The following is a 24530-nucleotide window of genomic DNA, read 5'->3' on the forward strand; positions in this document are numbered from 1 at the left end:
ATTAATCTAATAAAAACCAAAAGAACTGAGGATATTGTAAATCAGATGCAATAACAGAAATTGCTGGAAAAGCTCAGCAGGTCTGGCAGCATCTGTGGAGAGAAATCAGAGTGAACATCTTGGGTCCAGTGACCCTTCATCAGAACTCCTTCCTCAGAGTTCTGAGGAATGGTCATTGGACCTGAAATGTTAACTTTGATTTCTCTCCACAGATGTTGCCTGACCTGCTGAGCTTTTCCAACAATTTTTGTTTTTGAATTAGTCTAATAAACCTTCTCTGAACTGCTTTGAACACATTTACTCATCGGTGTTTACAATTCAGAAGAAGGTCATTTGACTCTGCCTGATAGCCTTAGACTGTTCTAAGTTTTCCACTAAAATGTTGTAATTCTACCTTTAAGTTCTTTCTGAGATGTTACTTGCATTTACTACAATGAAGTCCAATGCAAAACATTAGTTCAATTCACTTTCCAACTCCATTTTTCCATTATTAGTTCCCAGGCTCACTACTTATAGAATCAATGCCCAATTTTCTAACTTTTACTTTTTTTTAAGATATCTTTAGAGTCTCTTTTGGTCATTTGTGCTGTTGTGCTGTAATCTTCTATAATTATTCATCTTTTAACATTCTTTACTTTTTATTAAACATTGTCCCATCTTCTTATTTGTCACCATTTTTGGATGGATTAACTTAGTCAGTGCAAAATTCACTGGAGTTTAGAAGAATGAAGGAGAATCTTATATAAATCTATAAAATTCTAACTGGACTGGACAGGATAAAAGCAGGAAGGATGTTTGTGATGACCAGGGAGTCCAGAACCAGGGGTCACAGCCTAAGGGTATGAAGTAGGCCATTTAGGACTAAGGTAAGGAGAAATTTCTTCTCCAAGAGAGTTGTGAGTCTGCGGAATTTTCTGCCCCAGAGAGTGGTTGAGGCCTAAACATTGAATGCTTTCAGGAAAGAGGAGATATATTTCTAAAGGGATCAAAGGGTATAAGGAGAAAGTATGAACAGGATACTGAGTCGTGTGATCAGTTATAATCATACTGAATGATGGACAGGCTCTAAAGGTTGAGTGACCTACTCTTTCAATGTTTCTATTTTTTGTGCAGTTACATGTTTTTCCTTTAAGTTTTGATACTAAGTTAACTTTTCTCAATGAGTCCTCCCCTTTAAAGTTTATCTATTATGAGAATGTATCTATTCTGTGTATTCTGAAATACATACTTAATTGTTTGTCATTATATTTCTCTTGATTTAATCCATTTGCCAATTCACTTTAGGTAATTCTACTTCTATGTGATTATAATTGCCCTTCAAATTTAAAATATCAGTCTTGGACCCTGTCTTCCACCTCTTAATCTGAAATACAATTCAATCCTATTGTTATTGTCATATCTTCAACATGTTGTCATTCAGCAATCCTATCTTGTTGCTCACTGCCAAGCTTAGTATAACCTACTCTTTGGTGGTTCCATAATGTACTATTCTAAGAAATTGTCTCCAAAATATTCTATAATCTTTTCATTGAGGCTTCCTTTGCCTATCTGGTTTTTCCAGTCTACATGCAGATTAAAATCCCTTATGATTATTGCTATACCTTTCCTTCAAGCTCTATGGTTTCTCCTTTATATTTCATCCTCCTATGTGGTTACTCTTAAAGGGGTTTGGACACTACTGCCACAAGTGAATTCTTACTTTTACCAATTCTCTCACCTCCCCAAACCAGCTTCTACATTTTGTTATTTTGGACTTAGGTCACCCCTGTCTATTACACTAATGCCACAATTAATTAACAGAGACACCCCTCCACCAATGATACTTCAACCACTGCCTGGCTTTGTTGCTTAAAATTAAGTCCAGGACTGCCTCTCTCTTGTCAAGCCTTCTATGTATTGTCTTAAAAAAACTTTCCTGGGTGCATCTTTGTTAAATAAATTCTGCTCCATCTAAAACTTTCACATTATGACTACAGCAGTTAAAGTTGAGGAGGTTTAAATCTCCCACAATCACTCCTTTGTTACTTTTAGACTTCCCAGAAACGTTCCTATGTATTTGCTTTTCCAGTTTTCTCTGACTATCTGGGGGCTCTAATACCAGCAATCTGATTGACCCTTTTTGATTTTTAAGTTCTACCCATCTGGCTTCATTTAAGGAGCCTTCTAAGATGTCAACCCTTCTTATGCTGGAGTTGACTCCCTGATCAATATTGCAATATCCCCTCCACTTTTATTTCCTTTCCTGCCCTGCCGATATACTCTGGAATGTTCCACTGCTAATCTTGCACATCTCTCGACTGTGATAGTATTGACATCTTACTACTATGTTTTAATTTGTGCTCTTATCTCATCTGCCTTGTTCATCAGACTCCTTGCATTAAAATAAATATGATCCAACCTTGTCAAAAACCCCATGCCTTAATATAAACCAAAGAACTGTTGTTGCTGGAATTCTGAAGCATAAACAGAAATTGCTGGAGAAATGCACAGGCCTGGCAGCATGTGTGGAAAGACAGCAGAGTTAACATTTCAGTTCTAGTGATTCTTCTTTAGATAGCATGCTGTGAGGTCTGCTGTTCTAAACTCTCTTAAAGATCTTAGTTACTCTATATTCAAAATTGAAACAAATATGCTCATATACGCTAATAAGAGAAACGTAGAAACATAGAAAACAGGTACAGGAGTAGGCCATTCAGCCCTTCAAGCCTGCACCACCATTCAATATGATCATGGTGGATCATGCAATCTCAGTATTCCATTCCCACTCTCTCCCTTTGCTCTTTGATCTCTTTAGGGCCATGTCCAGATCCCCAACGAATGTATCTAATGAACTGGCCCCAATAGCTTCCAGTGGGACAGATTCCAGAGATTCACAACTCTCTGAGTGAAGAAAGTCTTCCTCAGCTCAGTCCTGAATGGCTTATCCCTTATTCTTAGACAGTGACTGGACTTTCCCGACATTGGGAACCCTTTTCCCAAACCTAGCCTGTCCAGCCCCATCAGGATTTTCTATGTTTCTATGAGACCCCCTCCCCCCCATTCTTCTAAATTCCAGTGAATACAAGCCCAGTTGATTCCGTCTTTCCTCATTTTTTAGTCCTGCTGTCCTGGGAATCAGTCTGGTGAAGCTTTGCTGGACTCCCTCAATAGCAAGAATGTTCTTCCTCAGACTGGGGAAAACTGACACAATACTCAATGTGTGGCCTCACCAAGGCCCTGTCTGACTGCAGCAAAACATCCTTACTTCGATACTCAAATCCTCTCTCTATGAATGGCAGCTTCCTCACTGCCTGCTGCACCTGCAGGCCAACCTTCAGTGACTGTTCTACCATGACACCCAGGTCTCATTACAGCTCACCTTTTCCTAAATTGCCACCATACATATAATAATCTGCCATCCTGTTTTTGTGACCAAAGTGGATAACCTCACATTTATCCATAGTACATTGCATTTGCCCACTCAGTCAGCCTGTCCAAGTCACTCTGAGGCCTCTTAGCATCCTCCACACAGCACAAATTTGGACATATGGCATTCAATTCCTTCATCCAAATTGTTAATGTATACTGTGAACAGCTGAGGTCCCAACACTGAACCCTGTAGTACCTAGCTCATCGCTGCCTACCACTCTGAAAAAGACTCTTTTATTTCAACTGTCTGCTTCCTGTCAGCCAACCAGTTCTCTCTCCATGTCAATACATTACCTCTGATATCATGAATTTATATTGGCCCTGAATCTTTAATTTTAAAACAATTCAAACAAGATAGAAAAGAGAAATACTCATCTACCAATCACTTATCCATGGTGTCACACTGGTGTGTTCATTCAATGTTTCAGGACTACTGATGGTTTATGTCCTAACTCCTTTCCCTGTGGTGAATCAATTCCTACAGGGAAGATGATGTAACAGTAAATGCAAACAAACAGACACCTTCTTCACTACTCACCTAACTAGTGTCCAAACCCCAGAAATGATCTTCACCAGCACTAAACTTTCCTAATTTATACCTAACTGGTCTATTTCTACAGAATGCTGTAAAGCAGTCAGCTCATTAGCTTTTGAACTTCCATATTAGAGAGTGTGGTGAACCTGTGTAAGCCTAAATTTCAATTAACAAAAAAAAAGTTCACCCACTTAAGCAGTACTTTTCAAATGCTTCTAATTACAAGCTACATGAGAGCTAATTACAAAGTTTACATTTCCCTCCCAACTAACCAAACTCCAGTGATGTACACTTGATATTCAACTGCACTTGTTCATAACTAACCTCTATCTTTCATTCTTTATTGTAAAACTCATTCCCCTATGCCCAAAGTTTCATACTGGACAATACTGATTAATAGTTCTCAGCCCAGAAAAGTAACCTATAATGTAGAAATTGGGCCACATCACATTTGCCTGAATGGTAGTTCTATTGAAAAAATACTCTAGAGCTCTGAAGTACTGCTTTGGAGACATGAATTCAAAAGGTATTGATGGCACCTGGATGAATTTCAACTCAATTAATTGTTAAATCTAGAATAATATTTCATCTCAGTATTGGCAACTTTGAAATTACTGATTGCTGCAAAAATCCATCTTGATCACAGATAAACTTTCATCAAGAAAATCTGTTGTCCTCACCTGACCTGGACCACATGTTAGCCCAATACTAGGTTAATGTTATTGACCCTCTAATGGCAAGCATTTAAGAAAATAGTTCATAGCTCACAACAAAAAGCATGTTTCAGTGAGGAAGGAGGATTTCAGTAAGGGAATAAGTCAACCAAAGTATCCAGGGATGTTAAGGAGAGCATTAATTTGAAAGAAAAAAACATACAATGTATCAAAGATTAATGGTAAGCTAAAATATTGGGAAAATTTTAAAAACCTACAAAAGGTGATCAAAAAAAAGGAGAAAATAAACTTTGAGGGTAAACTTGTAGACAATATCAAGAGTTAATTTAAATGCATTTTAAAAAAGAGGGAAGCCAAAGTGAAAGGAAACCCTTTAGAAAATGAGGCTTTAGAAATAATAATGAGAAATCAAGAAATGGCAAAGGATCAGTCTTCTCATTGATAGCATTCCAAAATTACTAAATAGTCAAGTGGCAAAGGGAGGACTATCACCAGATGAAAATTGTTAGGGAAACAAATGGGCTAAACACTGACAAGTTCCCTGGATCTGTTGGGATGCATCCTTGGATATTAAAATTAGGAGCTGCAGAGACAGTGGATCATTAGATTCTGGAAATGTCCCAGAGGATTGGAAAACTGCCAATGTAACAACTTCATTTAAAACATGAAGAAGACAAAAACAGGTAACTTTAGACCAGTTAGCTTATTGGCAAAGTGTCAGACTCTATTATAAAAGATGTAATAGCTGAACATTTAGAAATGTAATACGATTAAGTGTGATTTCATGAAGGAGAAATCATGCCTGACAAATTTATTTGATTTATTTAAGAACGTAACAAGCAGGATAAATAATGGGGCAGTATGCAGGTACAGCCGATAATAAAGAATCCAAATGGAATGTTGGAATTTGTTGTTAAAGGCATAAAGTATAAAAGTAAGGAAGTGATGTTGCAAGGCATTGTTGTGACAACACCTCGAGTATTGTGTACAATTTTGGTCCCCTAACATGGGGAGAGGTGCCATTGTATTGGAAGTAGTTCAGAGGGAATTCACTCGATTGATTCCAGAAATTAGGGCTTTGTCATATGAAGAGATATTAAACAGCTTTGGCCTATACTCTCTGTAACTCATAAAAATGAGAGGAGATCTAGTTGAGGGATATAAGATGCTAAATGGGATTGACAAAATACATAGACAGAGGATGTTTCCTCATGTGAGGCAATCTAGAATAAGAGGTCATGGTTTTAGGATAAGAGGTAGCGGATTTAAAACAGAGGTGAGGGGAGCCTACTTCTCTCAAAGGGTCGTGAATCTGTGGAATTCATGACAACAGAATATGTCAGATGTTGGGACACTGAGTCAATTTAAAGAAGAGATGAATAGATATTTCATTAGTAATACTTTGAAGGTTTATGAAGAGCTGGTAGGAAAGTAGAGTTGAGGCAGCGATGAGATCAGCCATGATCATATCAAATGGTGGAGCAGGTTTGAGGAATAGCCTATTCCTGTTCCTAGATCTTACGTTCTTATACAGGAAGCAGTGGATGTAATATATTTGGATTTTCAGAAGGCATTTTATATGGTACCACTCATTAGATAACTTAATAAAATAACAGTCCATGGTGTTAGAGTTAGATTATAAACATTAGATTGACAAAGTAATAGAAGTGAAAGAGGCTTGGAATTTTCAGAATGGCAACTGTAACTAGTGGATGCCACAGTGATCAGTGCTAAGGCCACTTTTTTAATCATGCATATTAATAAGTTGGATGAGGAAAGTGGATGCATTATAACCAACTTTGAGGATCACACAAAAATAGTCAGGAAGTCAAGTGATGAAAATGACACAAGGTGTCTGCAGAGGGATGTAGACAGGCTAAGTGAGTGGGCAGAAACTTGACAGAGTTTTAGATGTTATTGTCATGTGTACACCAGTACAGATGTACAGCAGTGAAAAGTGTACAATGTTATCACACATGATGCCATTATAGGTACTAGGGACCTAGGTACAAAAACAAACTGAGGTACAAAGTAGTGAGAGAAGCAGGATTTAAAAAGTTAAGCATTGCTTCATAGAATAGTAGAAAAATAAAGAAAAAAGTAATAGGTTACATTAAAGTCTTTCATAGTTTAAACTGGGAAAATGAAGGAATAAGTTAAAAGTTCGACAGTCTTTGATGAGATCTCCACTTATCTTACTCTGTCGTCTGTTCTCAATGCCACTGCTGTAGATACATTCACTGCTGCTGGAACTGTCACCTTTCTAATCTCTCCCAGTGCCTCAGGAACATACCTGGGCAGGATCAGCTCACATATCGAGCCACACACAGCTACGAGCTGCTGAGAGACCAGCTGACATACCACTGAGAGACCACATTGGGACCCGCCGTAAGCAGTCACGAGACCAGGCAGGAACCCAATGAGAGACCAGGTCAAGACCTCCCACAGGATAGGTGAACACCAAGAGGGGGAAACACAAATAAAGGATAAAAAAGCGAAGAAAAGGGGAAATAAAAAGAAGGAAATAAGAAATAACAGAAGGAGTGGAGGAGCTCTGGTTGGAGCGTACGATTCTGCTGCCATTTTGATCGAATATAATGTGGGAACATGTGAGGTTATCCATTTTGTCTGGAAGAATAAGAGAGCTGAATACTATTTAAATAAAGAAAGACTGCAGAAAACTGTAGAGCAGAGGGAAAATTGGGAGTCCTTGTTCATAAATCACAAAAAGCCAGGTTCAGTGAGTAATAGAGAGACCCATGGAATGTTGATCCTATTTTGACGGGAATGGAGAATAAAATTAGGGAGGTTTTGCTAAAACTATATAAGGGACTAGTCAGATCTCAGCTGGAATGCTGTGAATAGTTTTAAGCTCCTTATCTAAGATATGACATACTGACATTGAGGTCAGTCCAGACAAGGTTCACTAGGCTGTTACCAGGTAAGAAGGTCTTATGAGAAGAGATTGAGCCTGTACACATTGAAATTTAACAGAATGAGAGGTGACCTTATTGAAAAATAAAAGATTCTTAAGGGATTTGTCAAGCTTGAAGGGGGCCAGTTGTGTCCCTTTGTGGAGAAGCTTGGAATCAAAGGGCACAATCTCAGAATAAGGGGTTATCCATTTAAGAATGAGATGAGAAGGGATTTCTTATCTCAGAGTATAGTGAACGTGGGGAATTCATCACCACAGAGTGGTGTTGAGGTTGGATCATAAAGTATATTTAAGGCTGAGAAAGACACACTTTGAATCAGTAAGGGAATCTAAGGTTATGGGGAAAAGGCAGGAAGATAGAGTTGAGAATATCAAATCTGCCACGATCTCATTGAATGACGTTGCATCCTCGACGGGCTGAAAAACTTAGTTTTGTTTCTTTGTTTTAGGATCTTATAGTCTGAAAAAGCCTGGGAAGTAATTCAGTTGTATAAGATGATGAAGAAATGTTATATAAGAATAAAGCTAAATGACCATCTATTATTGTTGAGGATTTGGGAAAGTATAAAAGCCCATTTTGTCCAGTCAGCCCTGGAAAATCCTCTTTATTAATATCCAGGGGCTGTACCCAAATTATTCTTGGAAATTAGCAAACAATTATATATTACTTCCTCTGGCCATTATGTGCCAGTGCCTCCCCTTATGAGCACAGAGAGTTGATTTTGTTTGCTATCCATTTTTAGATTAGATAAAAACAATGACTGCAGATGCTGGAAACCAGATTCTAGATAAGAGTGGTGCTGGAAAAGCACAGCAGTTCAGGCAGCATCTGAGGAGCAGCGAAATCTTGCATTTCGTGCAAAATTTAGATTAGATTACCTACAGCCCTTCGGCCCAACAAGTCCACACCGACCCACTCCCCTACATTTCACCCAACACTATAGGCAATTTCACATGGCCAATTCACCTAACCTGCACATTTTTGGACTATGGGAGGAAACCAGAGCACGCCCACGCAGACACAGGGAGAATGTGCAAACTCCACACAGCCAGTTGCCTGAGGCGGGAATTGAACCCGGGTCTCTGGTGGTGTGAGGCAACAGTGCTAACCACTGTGTCACTGTGCCACACACATAATTTAAATATATTTACTTGCTACAATGAACATATCTGCATTTCACTGGAAATATCATCTGAGGGAAATGCCCTGCTTTCTTTAGAATTTCCCCCGCTCATGATGACCAAAGATGATCAACTTCTTTATCACTGATCATGCTGGAAGCTATAGGAATGTAAAGAAATTTCAAACCATGTCTGCGCATTGTTGAAATTTGAATTCAGTGATGAATGAAACATGACTATCATTATTTCGAAAGTCACTTTCAGAACCACAGGCATGGAATAGAGCATGTGCAGTTTTAAGAAAATGCACAAATAAACTGTTAGAGTCAAGCTAAGTGGCGACACCTCACTGACATCACTCAGATGACCGGTAGCACATGTCCTGGTGTTGGGCTGATACAGGGTAGATTAACATGGCCTCTTCACAAAGATGGCACACAAATTCAGGTAGCATTCCATATTTTAAAAAAAATATTATTCAGATGAGGATTAAGGACAAAAAACACAGGGACAATATGAAGATCTTCGCAAAATTATGGTTGAAATGTAACAGAAAATTGAAAGCAGTATAGGCAGAATGATGACAATCATGGAACCACACACAGCAGAAATTGTTGAAATGATGCTCATCAGTACTGGAGAACCACCTCTTGTCTGAAATTATCTAAGAAATTTTATATTTTTTTTAGGGTTTCTGTTTAGTTTTTAGAATGTAGGTTTAGTGTATCCTTTCTTTTTTTTCCAATATCACTATTTAATTTTTTTTTCATTTGGATGTTTAAAATTGGCATAAGCATTTTATTTTAAAGAATGACTACATAAAGACACCATATTGACAAACTTATTGTAAAAGTGAAATAATAGAAATATGTATCTGGTGTAAAAATTCTCATTCTACACAAATGTAATTATCTGCAATAAATCACAGTACGCATTTATCCTTTCTTTATGACATGTAATGATTTTCATTCTGCATGTGACCTTTTAATTTTGCCAATTGACCCTGGCAACTGTAAGAGGTATTTTAGGCTTTTGTTGTTGCTCTGATTTGATCAACTTGAAGATTTTTGTTTGCAGGAATGACTCTGAGTGCTAGAAAACAAATATTGCTGCTTCTTTTTGTTTGCTTTCTGTAATTCGATTGCAAATCAGTATAGAGAACATTATGATGATTTTGTCATAATAAACAAAGTAAAGAACTCTTTGACTATAATTACAAAGTGTTCACTCTTTTTCTCGGCCAATACTTCATACTGAATATCAGAGTTCATCGAACTGGAAAACAATAATGGATTCACAAATAAGAATCCAGGGAGGAGGAACTTAGGTTACCAAGATAGACTGATGAGGTTAGGAATATTTTACCTTGAAGACAAGAAGACTGAGAGAATATTTGGTTGATGTATACAAGCCATGATGAGACTAGACACAGTAGACAGGGACAAATTGCTCCCATTGGTGGAAGGATCAAGAACAAAAGAACAGGTGACATGAGAAAAATGCATTTTCATGGTAAGAAATAATTATTTGAAGCAATATATCAGTTCCTTTTCTAATTGCTGATGGAGTTGGGCCTCATTGGAGAGTTATGCATTTATTGCCAACAGTCATTTATTTTGAGAAGGTATTGTTGAACAGCCTCCTTATTCCATAGCAGTCTGTGTTGTAGAAACATTGTTGCTGGTAACTGGGGAGTTACAGCTTTTGAGTCGCCAATGGTGAAGGACTTTTTTTTGTGTATTATTCCATGGGATTTGGCCAACATTTGGTGTCCATCCCTGGTTGCCCTTGAGTGATTAAATGGCTTCCTTGGCCATTTCAGAGGAGAGTTAAAAATCAACAACATTGCTGAGAGTCGTTCTTTGACTATAATTTCAAAGAGTATTTGAAGAGTAATCACTCTTTATCTAAGTCAATAACTGGCTCACATGTAAGTCAGACTAGGTAAGGCTGACATATTTCTTACCCTAAATGCCTTTAGGGGGCTACATTTTTAAACAACTTATGATAGTTTTGTGGCCAAGCTTTATAATCTAAATTTATTAACTGCATTTACATTTCACTAGCTTCGATTGTGGGATCTGAATCCTTGACTTTAGAACACGAGCCTGGGTTGCTGGGTTACTAGGCCACCAACTCCTCTTCCTCAATAAGAGACCAAACACATAGGATGTTGGTTTCATCATTTTTTTTGCAGGCATTGTTCTGGTAAATGTGACCAATAGTCTCATTTAGACTAACTATCGATCTTAATCTACCAATGGACTTTTATGAGCACCTTATTTTTGATTGTTATGTGCCCATAGTTATTAACTGGAATTTTACAGCCCTTTAGAAATGGTTTGGGAGGCTGGAAATCTGATGACAGAAGGCATCACAAGAGGAATTACTGTCTCCTGCTGCCTTATCTTAGATCTCATCTTGCTGACACATTTTTGCAATTAATCTGCCTTAAATTATCTAAGTGTCCTTTACATAAAATCAGCAATGCAAAGTCTTAATTTGTATGCATTATTGGGATAGTCAATAAAATTTTGGGAAAGTCTTGAAATTGGCATCTCTTTAAGTGCTGTGATGTAGCTTTAAAAAAAACATGAGGGTCCTTTGCAAGTGAATTGGGATTAAAACTGGGGCAATTTGTATATTTGGGCTCCAATATGTTTAGTTTAGTGGAAGGACAAGCCAAAGCGACAATGTTGATTGAAGAGGACAGTGGTTTGATGTCTTGATGTTCCAGCATCTCCTGTCAAATGATACAAGTCATAATTTAGCAGTTGGAAAGGTGCCATGCTTGCAAAGCTGATTGATGGGAGGAATGGTTTGAAGAGTAGATGTTCTGAGGCCCTCTATTTGAGAACACAGGTTAAGGTTAGATTGCTGTGAGGATGAAAGGAGTGCTCTTCTCATTGGTTAAGAGTTGGAAATATTGGTTTAGAAGTCATTAGTCGTGTTCATCCAGTTGCACATACTGAGGCTAAATGTTGCAAATTTACTTGCAAAAAGGATATAAAAATAGCTCTGCATCACTGAGAACTCTTTATTTCTGATGGGACACTTACTGGGTGTGCTTGTCAAGAGTAAGGCACTTGCTCAGCAATTAGCATTTGCATCGAATATTGCTCGCCAGTAAATATTTATCACGGGCTGAGGGGCTGTTATAAAAGTTGATTATTAGCCTTAGTTAGTGACTAAAACAATTGTCACAGTGGTAAGTATTGCTGGAAGAATCCAGTATTAGAGATCAATGTATCTAATACAAACAGGATTGCCATGGCTAAATTAATGGACTCAGCAGAGTATGAATAGAACATGTAGCACTACATAGCTGCTGAAGAATCCGTCAGTCAGTTATAATCTAGTTTGGGAGAATCAGTATTAAACCACAATCATAGTTATTTTAGGAAAGCTCCAGTCTTAGTTTGAAATCTCTTCATCAGAAGAGAGACTCTCAGCAGGCAGCTTTGATGTTTGCAGCTTCAGCAGTTAAGGTGGAATGGAAACTTCAGTAGGTAAGGTGGATTGTGAAATTGTGAGTTGGAAAAGAATCCAATATGGTAAAAGTCCTAAAGGTTCTGAGGTGATTCAGGCCCATCCTTATCCTTTTCCAAAACAATCAATTAATCTAGATTCACTGATCACTAATACTGATTCTTACAGTGAGTCTGATGGAGTTATCATCACAGTATGGAAAATGCTATCCCATTAATACTTAGAAGAATACAGCGCAGTACAGGCCCTTCGGCCCTCGATGTAACCATTTGCTCGTCTTCCTGACCTAAAATGGAGCTCAGCACTGCCCCCTCTTTTGTAGGGGGCTACTACATGCAATTTTTAAAATGGTCTCCTGAATGCATTTTATCAATTCAGCTTCCTCTAAACAACTCAAACTGATGTTGGGAAAGTTTAAATATCCCACTATCACTAACCTTATAATTATACACTTCTCTGAAATTTGCCAACCTCTTTTTCTCTCTGACTGTTAGAGAGTCTGTGGTACACTCCCAGTAATGTGGCTGCGCTTTTTGTTTTAAGATCCTATATGAAGACTGATAGAGAAGGTCAGAGCCCATGGGATCCAAGGAAATTTGGCTCATTGGACCCAACATTGCCTAGTGAAAGGAAGCAAAGGGTGATGGTTGATTGGTGCTTTTTGTGACTGGAAACCTGCGTCCAATGAGGTGCTGCAGGTATCAGGGATCGGGCCCTTGCAGTTTGTAGTGTTCATCAATGTTACAGATTTGAATGCAGGAAGGTTGATCAGTTAATTCATAGATAATATGAAAATTGATTGGGTAGTTAACAGGAGGAAAACATTTGGTTACAGGAGGTAATAGATGGGCTGATTAGTGGTACATGGAGGTAAATCCAGTTAAGTGTGAGGCGATGGACTTGAGCAGGACAAACAAGGTAAGGATATAGATGATAAATGGCAGGGCCCTGGACAGCACTGAGGATCAGAGGGACTTTGGTGTGAATGTCCACCAGTCCCTTAAAGTAGCAGGACAGGTAAATAAAGTGGTTAAAGAGGCATATAGGCTACTTGCCTTTATTAATCAAGATGTGGAGGTTCTGGTGTTGGATGGATTGGACAAGGTCAGAAGTCACACAACACCAGGTTATATTCCAACAGGTTTATTTGAAAACACAAGCTTTTGAAACCTCGCTCCTTCTTCAGATGTTAAGGAGAGAGGGAGATCTCAGGCACAGAACTTATAAGTAAAAGATCAACAACTTTTGTGACTGTATTGAACAAACCTAAGGTTGCTGTTAAACCTTTAATTGGTTAGAATGGAGATGCAGGCTTTGACTGAATAATATGAAAATCCCTGAATTCTGTGACATCTCAGGTCATCGATGCAATTTAGTTGCGAGGTCTTGTTTAGAGTCTGTCTGTGTCTTAACCTGAGGTCCTTGCCTGCAGCATATGTGATAGATAATGTTGGCCGAGTCACTTGAGTATCTGCCGTGTACATGGTGGGTTGTGTTCCCATGTGTAATGGTAGAATCCATGCTGATGCTCTGACATGTCTTGCAGTGGTTGCCATGACAGGGTTATGTGGTATTGTGGTCAATGTTTTCCTGAAGACTGCGAACAATGGTCTGTTTAAGGTTTGGCCGTTGTTTAAAGGTGAGAAGTGAAGATATAGGGAAGGTGCTCATCCTTATCAATAATGTGTTGCGGGCTGCAAAGAACATTGTGTAGTCTCTCCACTCCTGGGAAGTACTAGATTTGTATCCCGTGTCTGTCTTCTGAGGGGATCATTACGGTTTTTCACTGTGGTACAATGGATCTGGAGATCAATGCGTTGAGCATTATATCCTGTTTTTAGGAGGGTGCCCTTCAACACCTTCAGGTGTCCATCGTGTTCCTCCACCTCCAGCAAATTGCATATTTATCGATCAAAATCTGCATCTCCATTCTAACTCATTATAGATTTAACAGCCATCTTAGGTTTGTTCAGTTCGTTAACATCAGTTGTAAGACCCTTTGATCTTTTACTTTATAAGTTCTGTGTTTGACATCTCCCTCCCTCACTAACACCTGAAAAAGGAGCGAGGCTCTGAAAGCTTGTGTTTTCAAACAAACCTGTTGGACAATAGCCTGGTGTCGTGTGATTTTTGACCTCTATTAATCAAGGCATACAGTTTAAGAAGAGAAAGGTTATTCTGGAACTGTACAAATTGTTAGACCACAACTAGACTATTGTGTGCAGTTCTGGAATCCATATTATAGGAGGGATGTGATTGCACTGGAAAGGGAGTAGAGGAGATTTAACAGAGATTTTGGATAGACTGGTGCTATTTTCCTTGAAGCAGTGGAGACTGGGTGAGTGAGGACATGACTGCGGCGTATTAAATTCTAAGGGACATCAATAGAATAGACAGGGAGGATGTTTTTTTCCCCCTTAGTGAGGGATTGGTGATTGGGGGGCACAGATTTAAGGCAGTAAGTTTAGAAGGATGTGAGGAAAATTTCTTTCACTCAGAGGATGGTGTGATTGTGAAACTCACTGCCTGTAAAGGTGACAGAGGTAGAAACATTTAAGAAGTATTTAGATGTACAATTGCACTGCCAAGACACACCAGACTCTGGGCCGATTGCTGGAAAGTGAGATCAGAATAGTTAGGTGGTTTTTTTGACTGGTGTCTCCTCAAAGGACTTTTTTCTGTGGCTGTAGACTTCTATGACTTATGACTCTGGATGTATGTTAGATTTCAGTTGGCTAAGAGACTAGATACGAGGAACCAAGAAGAAAAGTCCCTGGACTACTCACAGGAACGACAAAACATATTTTGAACTTATGCACTATGCCATGCCTTGACTGATGAAATCTAAAGTATCAATCTTTATTATGCTGTTAGTTTGCAATCTAAAACTAAGGATTTTTTTTACCAAGGTGGTTAATCCTCATCAAAACATTCCTTACTCTGCAGTTTAGTATATAGTCTAAATCCAGCAAGTTAGAGAGAAAACACAATAGGATGAGAAATAAAAAAGAAGGGCTTATGCCCAAAACGTTGATTCTCCTGCTCCTTTGATGCTGCCTGACTGCTGCGCTTTTCCAGCAACACATTTTTCAGCTCTGATCTCCAGCATCTGCAGTCCTCACTTTCTCCTGAGAAATAAAAGGGACAGCTTCTTCATGGTTAAGTTGAGAAATAAAAAAAAGCTTTTTCAAGTTTTGCCTGATCGTCAATCTTTGTTAAAGGATGTGGCAAGAAAGTTAAACCAGTTTAGGGTGATAGTAATTTAATAGCTTAGACATTTGGACCTTTCATGGACCCAGATTTCAGTAAGATGGGTTGACATGGGTAATTGGAACTTATAGTAGTTGTAATTGAGGCAGTGATAATGGATATCCTAAATTAGAAAAATTAGCAGAGCAGACAGAGGAAGCTCAGAATTGCACAATCAAACACTAAGTAGGTGGAATTGAGAATACTTTTAGGAAGTAATGCAGTATATTCAGGAACAGTTGGACCAAGGAAAATTTAGAACAGACAAGGTTTATTCTATATGTAACTTTTTATTGTGGAGAAGGAGGCAAATGCACTGTTGAAGGACAAAACAGGAGAATGAAAACCTAACGAAATTGCAAAATTTAGCAAGGATGTAACAGATTCATCAGTGATGTTACAATAACACAACATGCTAACTTTACAGCAGGGAATATTATGCCTGAGTTGCAGAGGGTTAAAACAATTGTTGAAGCAGGATTAGAAGGAAACACAGGTCTGAGACAGGCATTGGAGAATGCACTCCAGGAATCAATTAATGTTCTTGCAGGGAGACACAGTTTAGGTCATATAAAGTTAAGATTGAGTAGTTGAACAAAAAGCTAGAAAGCAGGCGATTGTTTCAGGGGTGACTAATGCAGCCAGGATATAGTTGATCAAACTCACATTTGTAATAGAGATAATACAGTGATTGAGGATTTTTCTTTCCCTTCAATGGCTTTGTTTCCAGTAGCAGTAGAACAGACATAGCATGACATGAATGCCAGGGAGCAAGGGCACAGAATGAATTTGAACACCTTGACACTGAATGTGTTAAGGTGTGTGTTCTTCAGGGATGTGTCCAATGGCATTACATAGACTGCATCAGCATTTCAGGCTGGAATACCCAACGTAGAGGAAGAGAATTAGAAGGCAAAGACTCTTGCAGCTTGCAATTCAGTATTTAAGATGGGAATTCAACCTGGCATATATTAAAGAACAACAAATTTAACATTTAAAGCTGTTCTTAAAGGGATGGATAGACCTTAAGTAAATGGACATTAAGGAAAAGATGGAGACATTTTAGCAGGGATAAAAGAGGCAATCAAGACTACTTGCCATGTGTTTCTTTCAATACCTTATCACGGACAATCTCCTCCCACAGTCACAGGCAGGGCTTGATCATATGTTTTCTGAGCACTTTTCTTAAGCAAAGCATTAGCTAGGAATACTGCAACGTGCAAGTGTCCTCCTGACTCCTTAAAGACTATTATCATCCGCAAGGCACAAGTCAGGAGTGTGATGGAATACTCCCACTTGCCTTTAATTTAAACTTATCAGTGGCCAACTAATAGCCAATCGTACTGTCAGTGGTAGTCTACCAGAGTACCCTCTTAACCTGATATCTAGATGGCCTGCTCCAAGCCCAGTGGCTCAAGCCACCTCTTCTGATAACCTCTCCCTTTCCTTTATGATGACCCACTCCTTTCAACATGGGGGCCTCCTGTCCAGCTCTGGTAACCCTTACTTCCATTTTCCATCCTCCCCGGATATTATTGACCCTGGCCTGCTGCAAACCTTCTTTGGTACTGCTGAATCTGAAGAGGTGCCATTCCTCTGAATTGTCAATAGCACCTCATAGAGGTAGGGCTTCCTTGTTTAAAGAGGTGAAAATATCAATATCAGGCAATCAGCAAAGATTTGATGGACCAAGGCTTGAATCGAAGCTTCAGGGAATGGTCAGAAATGTATTGCCTCTGACTTTAGAACATAGAACATAGAATAATACTGCACAGAACAGGCCCTTCGGCCCTCAATGTTGTGCCAACCTGTGAACTATTCTCAGCTCATCTCCCTACACTATCCCATCACCATCCATTTGATTATCCAAGGATTGTTTAAATCTCCCTAATGTGGCAGAGTTAATGACTTTCTGGCTGATAGATGGAGTTAGTGCCACAGACATTACATTCAGCCTGTACATTCAAAATGTAAACTTCCATAACATTACAGAAGACCCATGTCTCAACTCAGCTGCTGCTGAAATTCTCATGTATAAAATTGCCACTGCCAATGATGTCCAGTGGTATAGCCTCTTGTGCTCCACACTTCATAAACATTATGGATCATTTCCATACCTACCCCTGGTCAGCTACAATTCCTGTTTTAATGAAGTACAGTAGAAGCCAATCCCCCAATTTCAGATACCTAATTAAAACATTCTGTACCAGTCCTGACAAATGGTGCAATGATGTAGAATGTGGAATGGGTCCAAATTACTATGCTGCAAAATCAATGTTTTATTACATGGTGTGATTGAATTTGAATCTATCATCAAAGGTCCATGTAAATTTTAATCTGCGTATACTTTATGCCCCCTAAAACTGCGTTCTGCCTAGGGTACTTTACAAGTAATTATAAATGGTGCTGATATCTTTGATTCAGCAAATGGAGTGGCTGCAAAGGAAATTTACTGGAATAGTACCAGAGTTGAGAGATTTCAGTTAAGTAGGGAAATGAGAAGTTGGGATTATTCTCAAGAGAAAATGTAATGCAGGCCTCAAAATGGTAAGTGGATTTGATAAGGATGAAATCCACCAGTGGGAATGCTGGTAACTAAAACAAATTGACAAAATAATTGAAAAAGAATCCAGAAGGGAATGAGGAGAATTTCTTTTGTGCAGCAAGGTCTGCAATGTATTGTCCATGAACAAAAAAGTTAACTTAGTCATAACATTCAAAAGACTATTAGGATATTAAAACCTTAAGTCCAACACTGCTAATGAAATATTATGAAGACCATAGGATTGATATCATTACTGAATTGTGCAAGTTGATTTATTTTGAAAGCTTTCTTTTGTTTACCTTTTGGGCACTGTGCTTGAAATGAATAATGTTTTGTTTACTGAGAATATTTTCTGTGCAAGATTTGCACAGGGTCATTTTTGAAATGCTTGTCGGCAGTTACAACGATGTGCATTGTTAACATCAGTCTAATAAAACAAGATCATTCTGAAATTTAACATCCACTCAGGAAAAACTAGAGTGAGATGGGGAAATATTGTTCAGGTATGGTTTAACAGCAACAACTTACATTACATCTTTTCTTTTGTGGTATTCACAGAATGGGGACATCACTAGCAAGAGCAGTATTTTATGCCCAACCTAATTGCCTTTCAACTGATTGCTTTACTAACCTATTCCAGATGGTGGGTAAAAGTAATTGAGTCAAGAGTGTGATGCTGGAAAAGCACAGCAGGTCAGGCAGCATCTGAGGAGCTGGAAAATCAAAGTTTCAGGAAAAAGGAATGAGCAGTACTCTAATCTGCAGTACTCACTTTTGCCTGGTAAGAGTGATTGAGTCAACCACATTACCAGAGCAAGCAAGGAGGTCAGATTTCCTTCCCTAAATCTGATGGGTTTTTATGACAATCACCAATGTTTTTGTATGCACCATTACTGGTGACTCCAGATTTAATTCAATTCAATTTTGCCATTTGTCATGGTGGGATTCAACCCCATGTCCCCAGAATGCTAACCCCTGTGCTAATCCAACACAGAGAACCTTCTTTCTGAGAGACCACATGGTAGATAACTTATCCATTGCTACTATGTTACCGCCAAAACTTAAGTCAAAAGAAAAGGCAGCAGTTGAGATAGCAACAAGATTACGCACACCATCCTGTTTGATTGGGGCCTGTCATCTGCTCAAAATATTCCACAAACATCCAAGCAAGGAGCAGGAGTATGGCATTCAGCCCCTCAAGCCTCTCCACAATGTGACAAGATCACGATTTATCTGATTAAAACACCAAATCCAAATTCTTGTTTGTAGTTAATAGCCTTTCTACTCCTTTCTTACCAAGCATCTCTCCACCTCTCACTTAATCTGATTCTAGTCCATTTTACCACCAGATGAACTCACCACTCAGTAGATATTTGAAAGACTGGCATCCCTTGTGCCATCTTTAAACGGTTGCTGGGCATTTAACCAAGCATTCACAAAGTGACATTGGCCTCATCAGCAACATAATGGCTGAGCCAGAAAGCCACATTGCTCATGACACAGGGCCAGCTTGGCTCCCAATCCCTCACACATATCATCTCATTCTCTGCTTAGCTTGGAGTATCCAACACAGCTGAACTTTGTCATACACAAGTAGAACTTCCTCCTCCCCAATATCCTTGTCCTCTGCAGAAGACTGGTCCCATTCCCCCAGTGCCTCAGCATCTATCACCTCACCTCATCATCTGCTCCAATAGTACAGAGAATGTACAGAAGATTAAATCTTCCACGATTATCACCAGCATTTCAAAAAAGCTCCTATAATGTCTTCCTTTATCCTCCTCCTGTTCTTGTTAAATACCCAGTATCCTTCACTATTCAGGCCCCATGTCTCTGTAATGACAACCATATCATACTTAGTAATGTCTATTTGCACTCTCAGTTCATCCGTTTTGTTTTGAGTATAGTGTGCATTAAGATACAGAGACTTTAGTTTATTAATTATTCAATTTGCAATATATAGTCTTTTGACTTATCTGTCATTCATTATTCTCCATATTTTTCTATATCTTTCTTTCTTGCCTTGTCTCCATTCTTTATTTCTCTACATCTTCTCACATTTGATCTTTGTTCTATCTTAAATCTTCTCTATTTCCCTTGTTATACGATTTAGAATACAGCATTTGCATGAATGCAGGCTCCAATGTGTTTCAGGTGGAGAGCTTTTCCCTAAAAAAAAACTGGAGTTAAAACTTGAGCACAGATGTAATATAATAGGTAGAATCAGAGACTTGAAAGATATAGTGCAAGGGCTTAGGTCCGACTATGTGATTTGATAATGAAACACAGTGTGCATTGTCAAGAATTGCAATGTCGCATACTCTTGGTCTTCCTTGAAGTCCCATAGCAAGATGAAACCAAAATAAAATGTTTATTAAATAAAGTTAGTATTTTCTTAAGCTCAACTGACTCTGCAAACATTATTTAGCAGCATAACAAGACCGAGTTTATGATGGAAGAGGGGTACAGCTAATTAAAAGTAACCTCTACTGAGCACTGGGGAGATCTGGTGCAAGTTTGTCCAGAGTGACTTAATTAAACTAATGGATGCTTTGAAGATTTTGATGATCATATCACTGTTGAACCAGTGAAGAAATCAGTAATTCATCCCTGTGTAAAGTATCAATAAAACTGGAAGAAGAGTTTGAAAGAGAGCTTCAAGAGATGAAAGAAATGAAATTCATTGCTAGAAGTACAAAACCTATAGATTGGTAAATTCCATCATGGTGAGAGAAAGGCTAAATGGGCAGCTGGTAAGTAGCCAGGAATCTAAAGATCTTGATCAAGCAACCACGGAATCACTACCCTATTCCAACATTTGAAGAGATTGTGCCAGCTCTGGCAAAGTCAAAGGTTTTCAACAAATTTCCTGGCAGCAAAATCCAATGGAATGCAAAGCTTGGCCAGGAATCTTCTCATCACCATTCCACACACCCTTTTAGCTTATAATAATTCTCCAATCTACCCTTTGGCTCTAAAGTAAGCCAACAAGTGTTCCTACAGAAAATGGATAAGATATATCAAGGATGTGAACAAAACCATTATAATTGATGCAGTTATATTGAAATTGAAGATTTTACTTTTTTTTTGGAAAAAGGAAGACTGAGTGTTCTGTTGCTATACAATTCAGAAAGAATTAGCATATAATTGTTATGCCAGTGTGCATCCAGGATGCCACAGTTTCTGTCGCATTGGAGACAGGCATAGAGAAACAATGATCAAGAAATTCCAGCCAGGCTATGAATCCTATATCTGACACTGGGTTTAAAAAAACCCTTACATTTGTTCTGCCCCAGCGATTCATCCAGTTACAAAGCAGTCGAGAGTTGTCCAGGAAACATCAGTGCCTGCAGACATTGAAACAAACACCCTCTTTTACAGTTGGTAGTCTGTGGTCTTCTGAAGGTTAAATGCCCAATAGTGCAGTCAGCCATTGTGACAACCACAGTGAGAAGGTGTATGTAAGAGGAGTGTGAGAGTGAGGTAGATGGGTGGTGCAGGGCACCAGGCAAGTGAATGAGTGTTTAGGATAGAAAAAGGGTTTGATGACAGCTGGGAGAGGTGACTTGGCCTGACAGCTAGATTTGAGCTGGTTTGGGGTGGATCATGGGTGTTTGGTTGTGTTAGGGGTATGGGTGCTGGGTGGATTGCTTGAGATCAAGTTACATGGGGAAATGTGGGCTTTGGTAAGAAAGAAAAAGGCAGTTTGCAGAGAGGGATGTCAGATGGGTTGTGGGGGAGGACAGGGGAGGTGCGGGTTAGTGTGAATGGTCCAGTGAGGTTAGGGGAATCCGGAGTCAAGATGCAGATGTCAGGACCAGTGTTGAGTTGTCAGGTTCAGCAGAGGAAGGGGCAGTTAAACTGGGGAGTGACAGTGTCAGGTTTGGTATAATACAGGGTTGGGGTGCATTTGGTAGCTTCAGTGGTGAGACAGGAGTTCCGTTTAATAGTTACCCATGAGCTATAGTAGATTTTTAATCTCTAACTTTTCTCAGTTAACTAGTAAACTTAAATGAGCTGGAGCTCTCCAATCTCTCTGAAATTAAAGGGCTTTTTCTGAGAGTTCTAAATATAAGGAATGAATAAGGTCTGAATTTTCAATTTCCTGAACAATTTCCTTGAAGGTGGCATCATCAGGATTCCCTCATGACCCCACAGTGCAAATCCAGCCTCCACTGCTGTAGTGACAATCAGGCCATTGCAGTTTTTTGGACTAAGGTACTCTACCTCCAGCCACATGGAGAGCTGCAAAAAAAATGCTGAGGAAGCTCCAGCATGTTGAGTCTAAAGATAGAAAGTGCAAATTGGAGGGACTCTCACCGTGAGCTCAAGCAAGCTTTCTGGCCATATCTTACCAAACTCTTCTGTTTCATTGCCTATCACACCCCTATTTTGTCTCTCACACCTGATTTCTGATCCATCTTAAAAATCCATCACCATTCAAAAAAACTGGCCACTCAGCAGAGATACTAGAATTCACCAGCACCACTAGTGTAGGCATTTTCTTTGAAAGGATCTCCTCCAGTGGTCCCCAGCATCATAGATGCCAATCTTCAGGTAATTCACTTCACTCCATATGATATTAAGAAATGGTTGGAAGCACTGGATGCTGTCAAGGCTATGGGCATATAGGAAGATGGTTGTGGGTTGTGGGAGGTCAGTCATCTCAGCTTCAGGACATCTCTGCAGGATTTCCTTAGGGTAGTGTCCTCGGCCCAACCATCTTCAGCTGCTGACCTTCCATCCATCATAAGGTCATAAATGGGGATATTCACCGATGATTGTACAATGTTAAGCACCATTTGTGACTACTCAGATATTGAAGTAGTCCACGTTCAAATACAACAAGATCTGGACAATATCCAGGCTTGAGCTGACAAGTGACAAGTAACACTACCAACACACAAATGTCATGTAATTGCCTTGTCCAATTAGAATCAATCTGACCATTCACACTCAATCAAGTTACCATCAGTGAATGTTCCACTATCAACATCATCAAGATCACATTGACCAAAACTTTAACTGGACTCACCACATAAACACAGTGGCTATGACGGCAGGTCAGAAGCTAGGAATACTGCAGCGAGTAACTCACCTCCTGACTCCCCAAAGCCGGTCCAGCATCTACAAGGCACAAGTCAGGAGTGTGATGGAATACTCCCCACTTGCCTGGATGGGTGCAGCTCCAATAACATAAGAAGCCTGACATTATCCAGGACAAAGCAGCCTGCTTGATTGCCACCATATTAACAAGCATCACTCCCTCTACCACTGATGCTCAATAGCAGATAATCTTGTGTATTATCTACAAGATGCACTGCAAAAATTCACTGAAGATTCTCAGATACCACCTACATGGGAATGCCACTACCTACAAATTTCCCTTCAAGCTATTTACCATCCTGATTTGGAAATATATCACTGTTCCTTCGCTGTTGCTGGGTCAAAAGTATGAAATTCCCTCCAAAATGGCATTTTGGGTCAGGTGGACTGCAACGGTTCAAGAAGGCAGCTCCTCGCCACCTGCTGAAGGGCAAGTAGGGATGGGCAACAAAATGTTGACCAGCCAACAATGCCTGTGTCCGATGACTGAATAAATAGAAAGGAAGGACTTTGTGCCTTAGAACAAATGCTGTCTCTCAGGACCTGCCCTGCATAATTCCTGACATCTTCCCTGGACATGGCAGGCATGGGAAGATGAGCACCACGCTGTACAGGCAGGATCCTGGAGCTCCTGCTGGACTGTATGTTGCAGAGGCTCCCCTTCACCCAGGGCCACCAGTGGAAGCTGCAGCATCAGGCCAGGCCAGTCTGGTCTGAAGTTGGCACCCAGGCTAAAGCAAAATCAGCTGTCTGGAACATGATCAGCACTGTAGGAAGATGATCAATGATCTTCTCTGCTCTGATGTGGAGTTGCTGGTGTTGGACTGGGGTGGACAAAGTCAGAAGTCACATGACACCAGGTTATGTGAAATCACAAGCTTTTGGAACACTGCTCCTTCACCTGATGAAGGGCAATGCTCCAAAAGCTTGAGATTTCAAATAAATCTGTTGGACTATAACCTTCAGTGTGACTTCTGACCTTCTCTGCTTTGCCAGTATAAATGCTGCAATCTTCGCTCTGATTCCTCACACTCACTCTCTCTTTGCTTTTGTACCCACCTCCCACTAAGGCCCAAGTTCTACCACGCTCATTGTTACCTGCAATATCTTCCCCACATGCATTCACCAGCACTTGATACCACCAACCCTCCATGCCCTCTGCTCTTCCAATTCACTGGTTCTGGACACCTCACCAATTGTATCAAGCATAATAGCTACACAACAAATTTTCATTTCTTTCAATACTGGCCTCTTTCAGACTTTGGGAGTAAAACAACCCACAACAGAACAGAACAACTCGAGGTGGGTAGTGTACAGCCATTTAGTCAGCTCCTCACTCCTAACTCTGACCACCTCGAGCAGGCTCTGTACTGGAATTAGAGGCTGCACTTGACTCCATGAGCAAAGACTATGCCCTCTAACCTGACCAAGACCCACCGACAACTATGACAAGCTTCCTGGATTTTT

At 39.6% G+C, this 24530-nt stretch overlaps 1 pseudogene; it reads left to right on the plus strand.

Annotated features, from left to right (window-relative positions):
* Window positions 1-9044: 9044 nt before the first annotated feature.
* LOC148152181 (U6 spliceosomal RNA) lies at window positions 9045-9139 on the plus strand (annotated as a pseudogene).
* Window positions 9140-24530: the final 15391 nt, after the last annotated feature.

The sequence above is a fragment of the Chiloscyllium plagiosum genome, unplaced genomic scaffold, assembly GCF_037043375.1.
Source record: "Chiloscyllium plagiosum isolate Xiang-an unplaced genomic scaffold, Cpla_swu_hap1 HiC_scaffold_1, whole genome shotgun sequence".
In the NCBI taxonomy this organism is placed as follows: Eukaryota; Metazoa; Chordata; class Chondrichthyes; order Orectolobiformes; family Hemiscylliidae; genus Chiloscyllium; species Chiloscyllium plagiosum.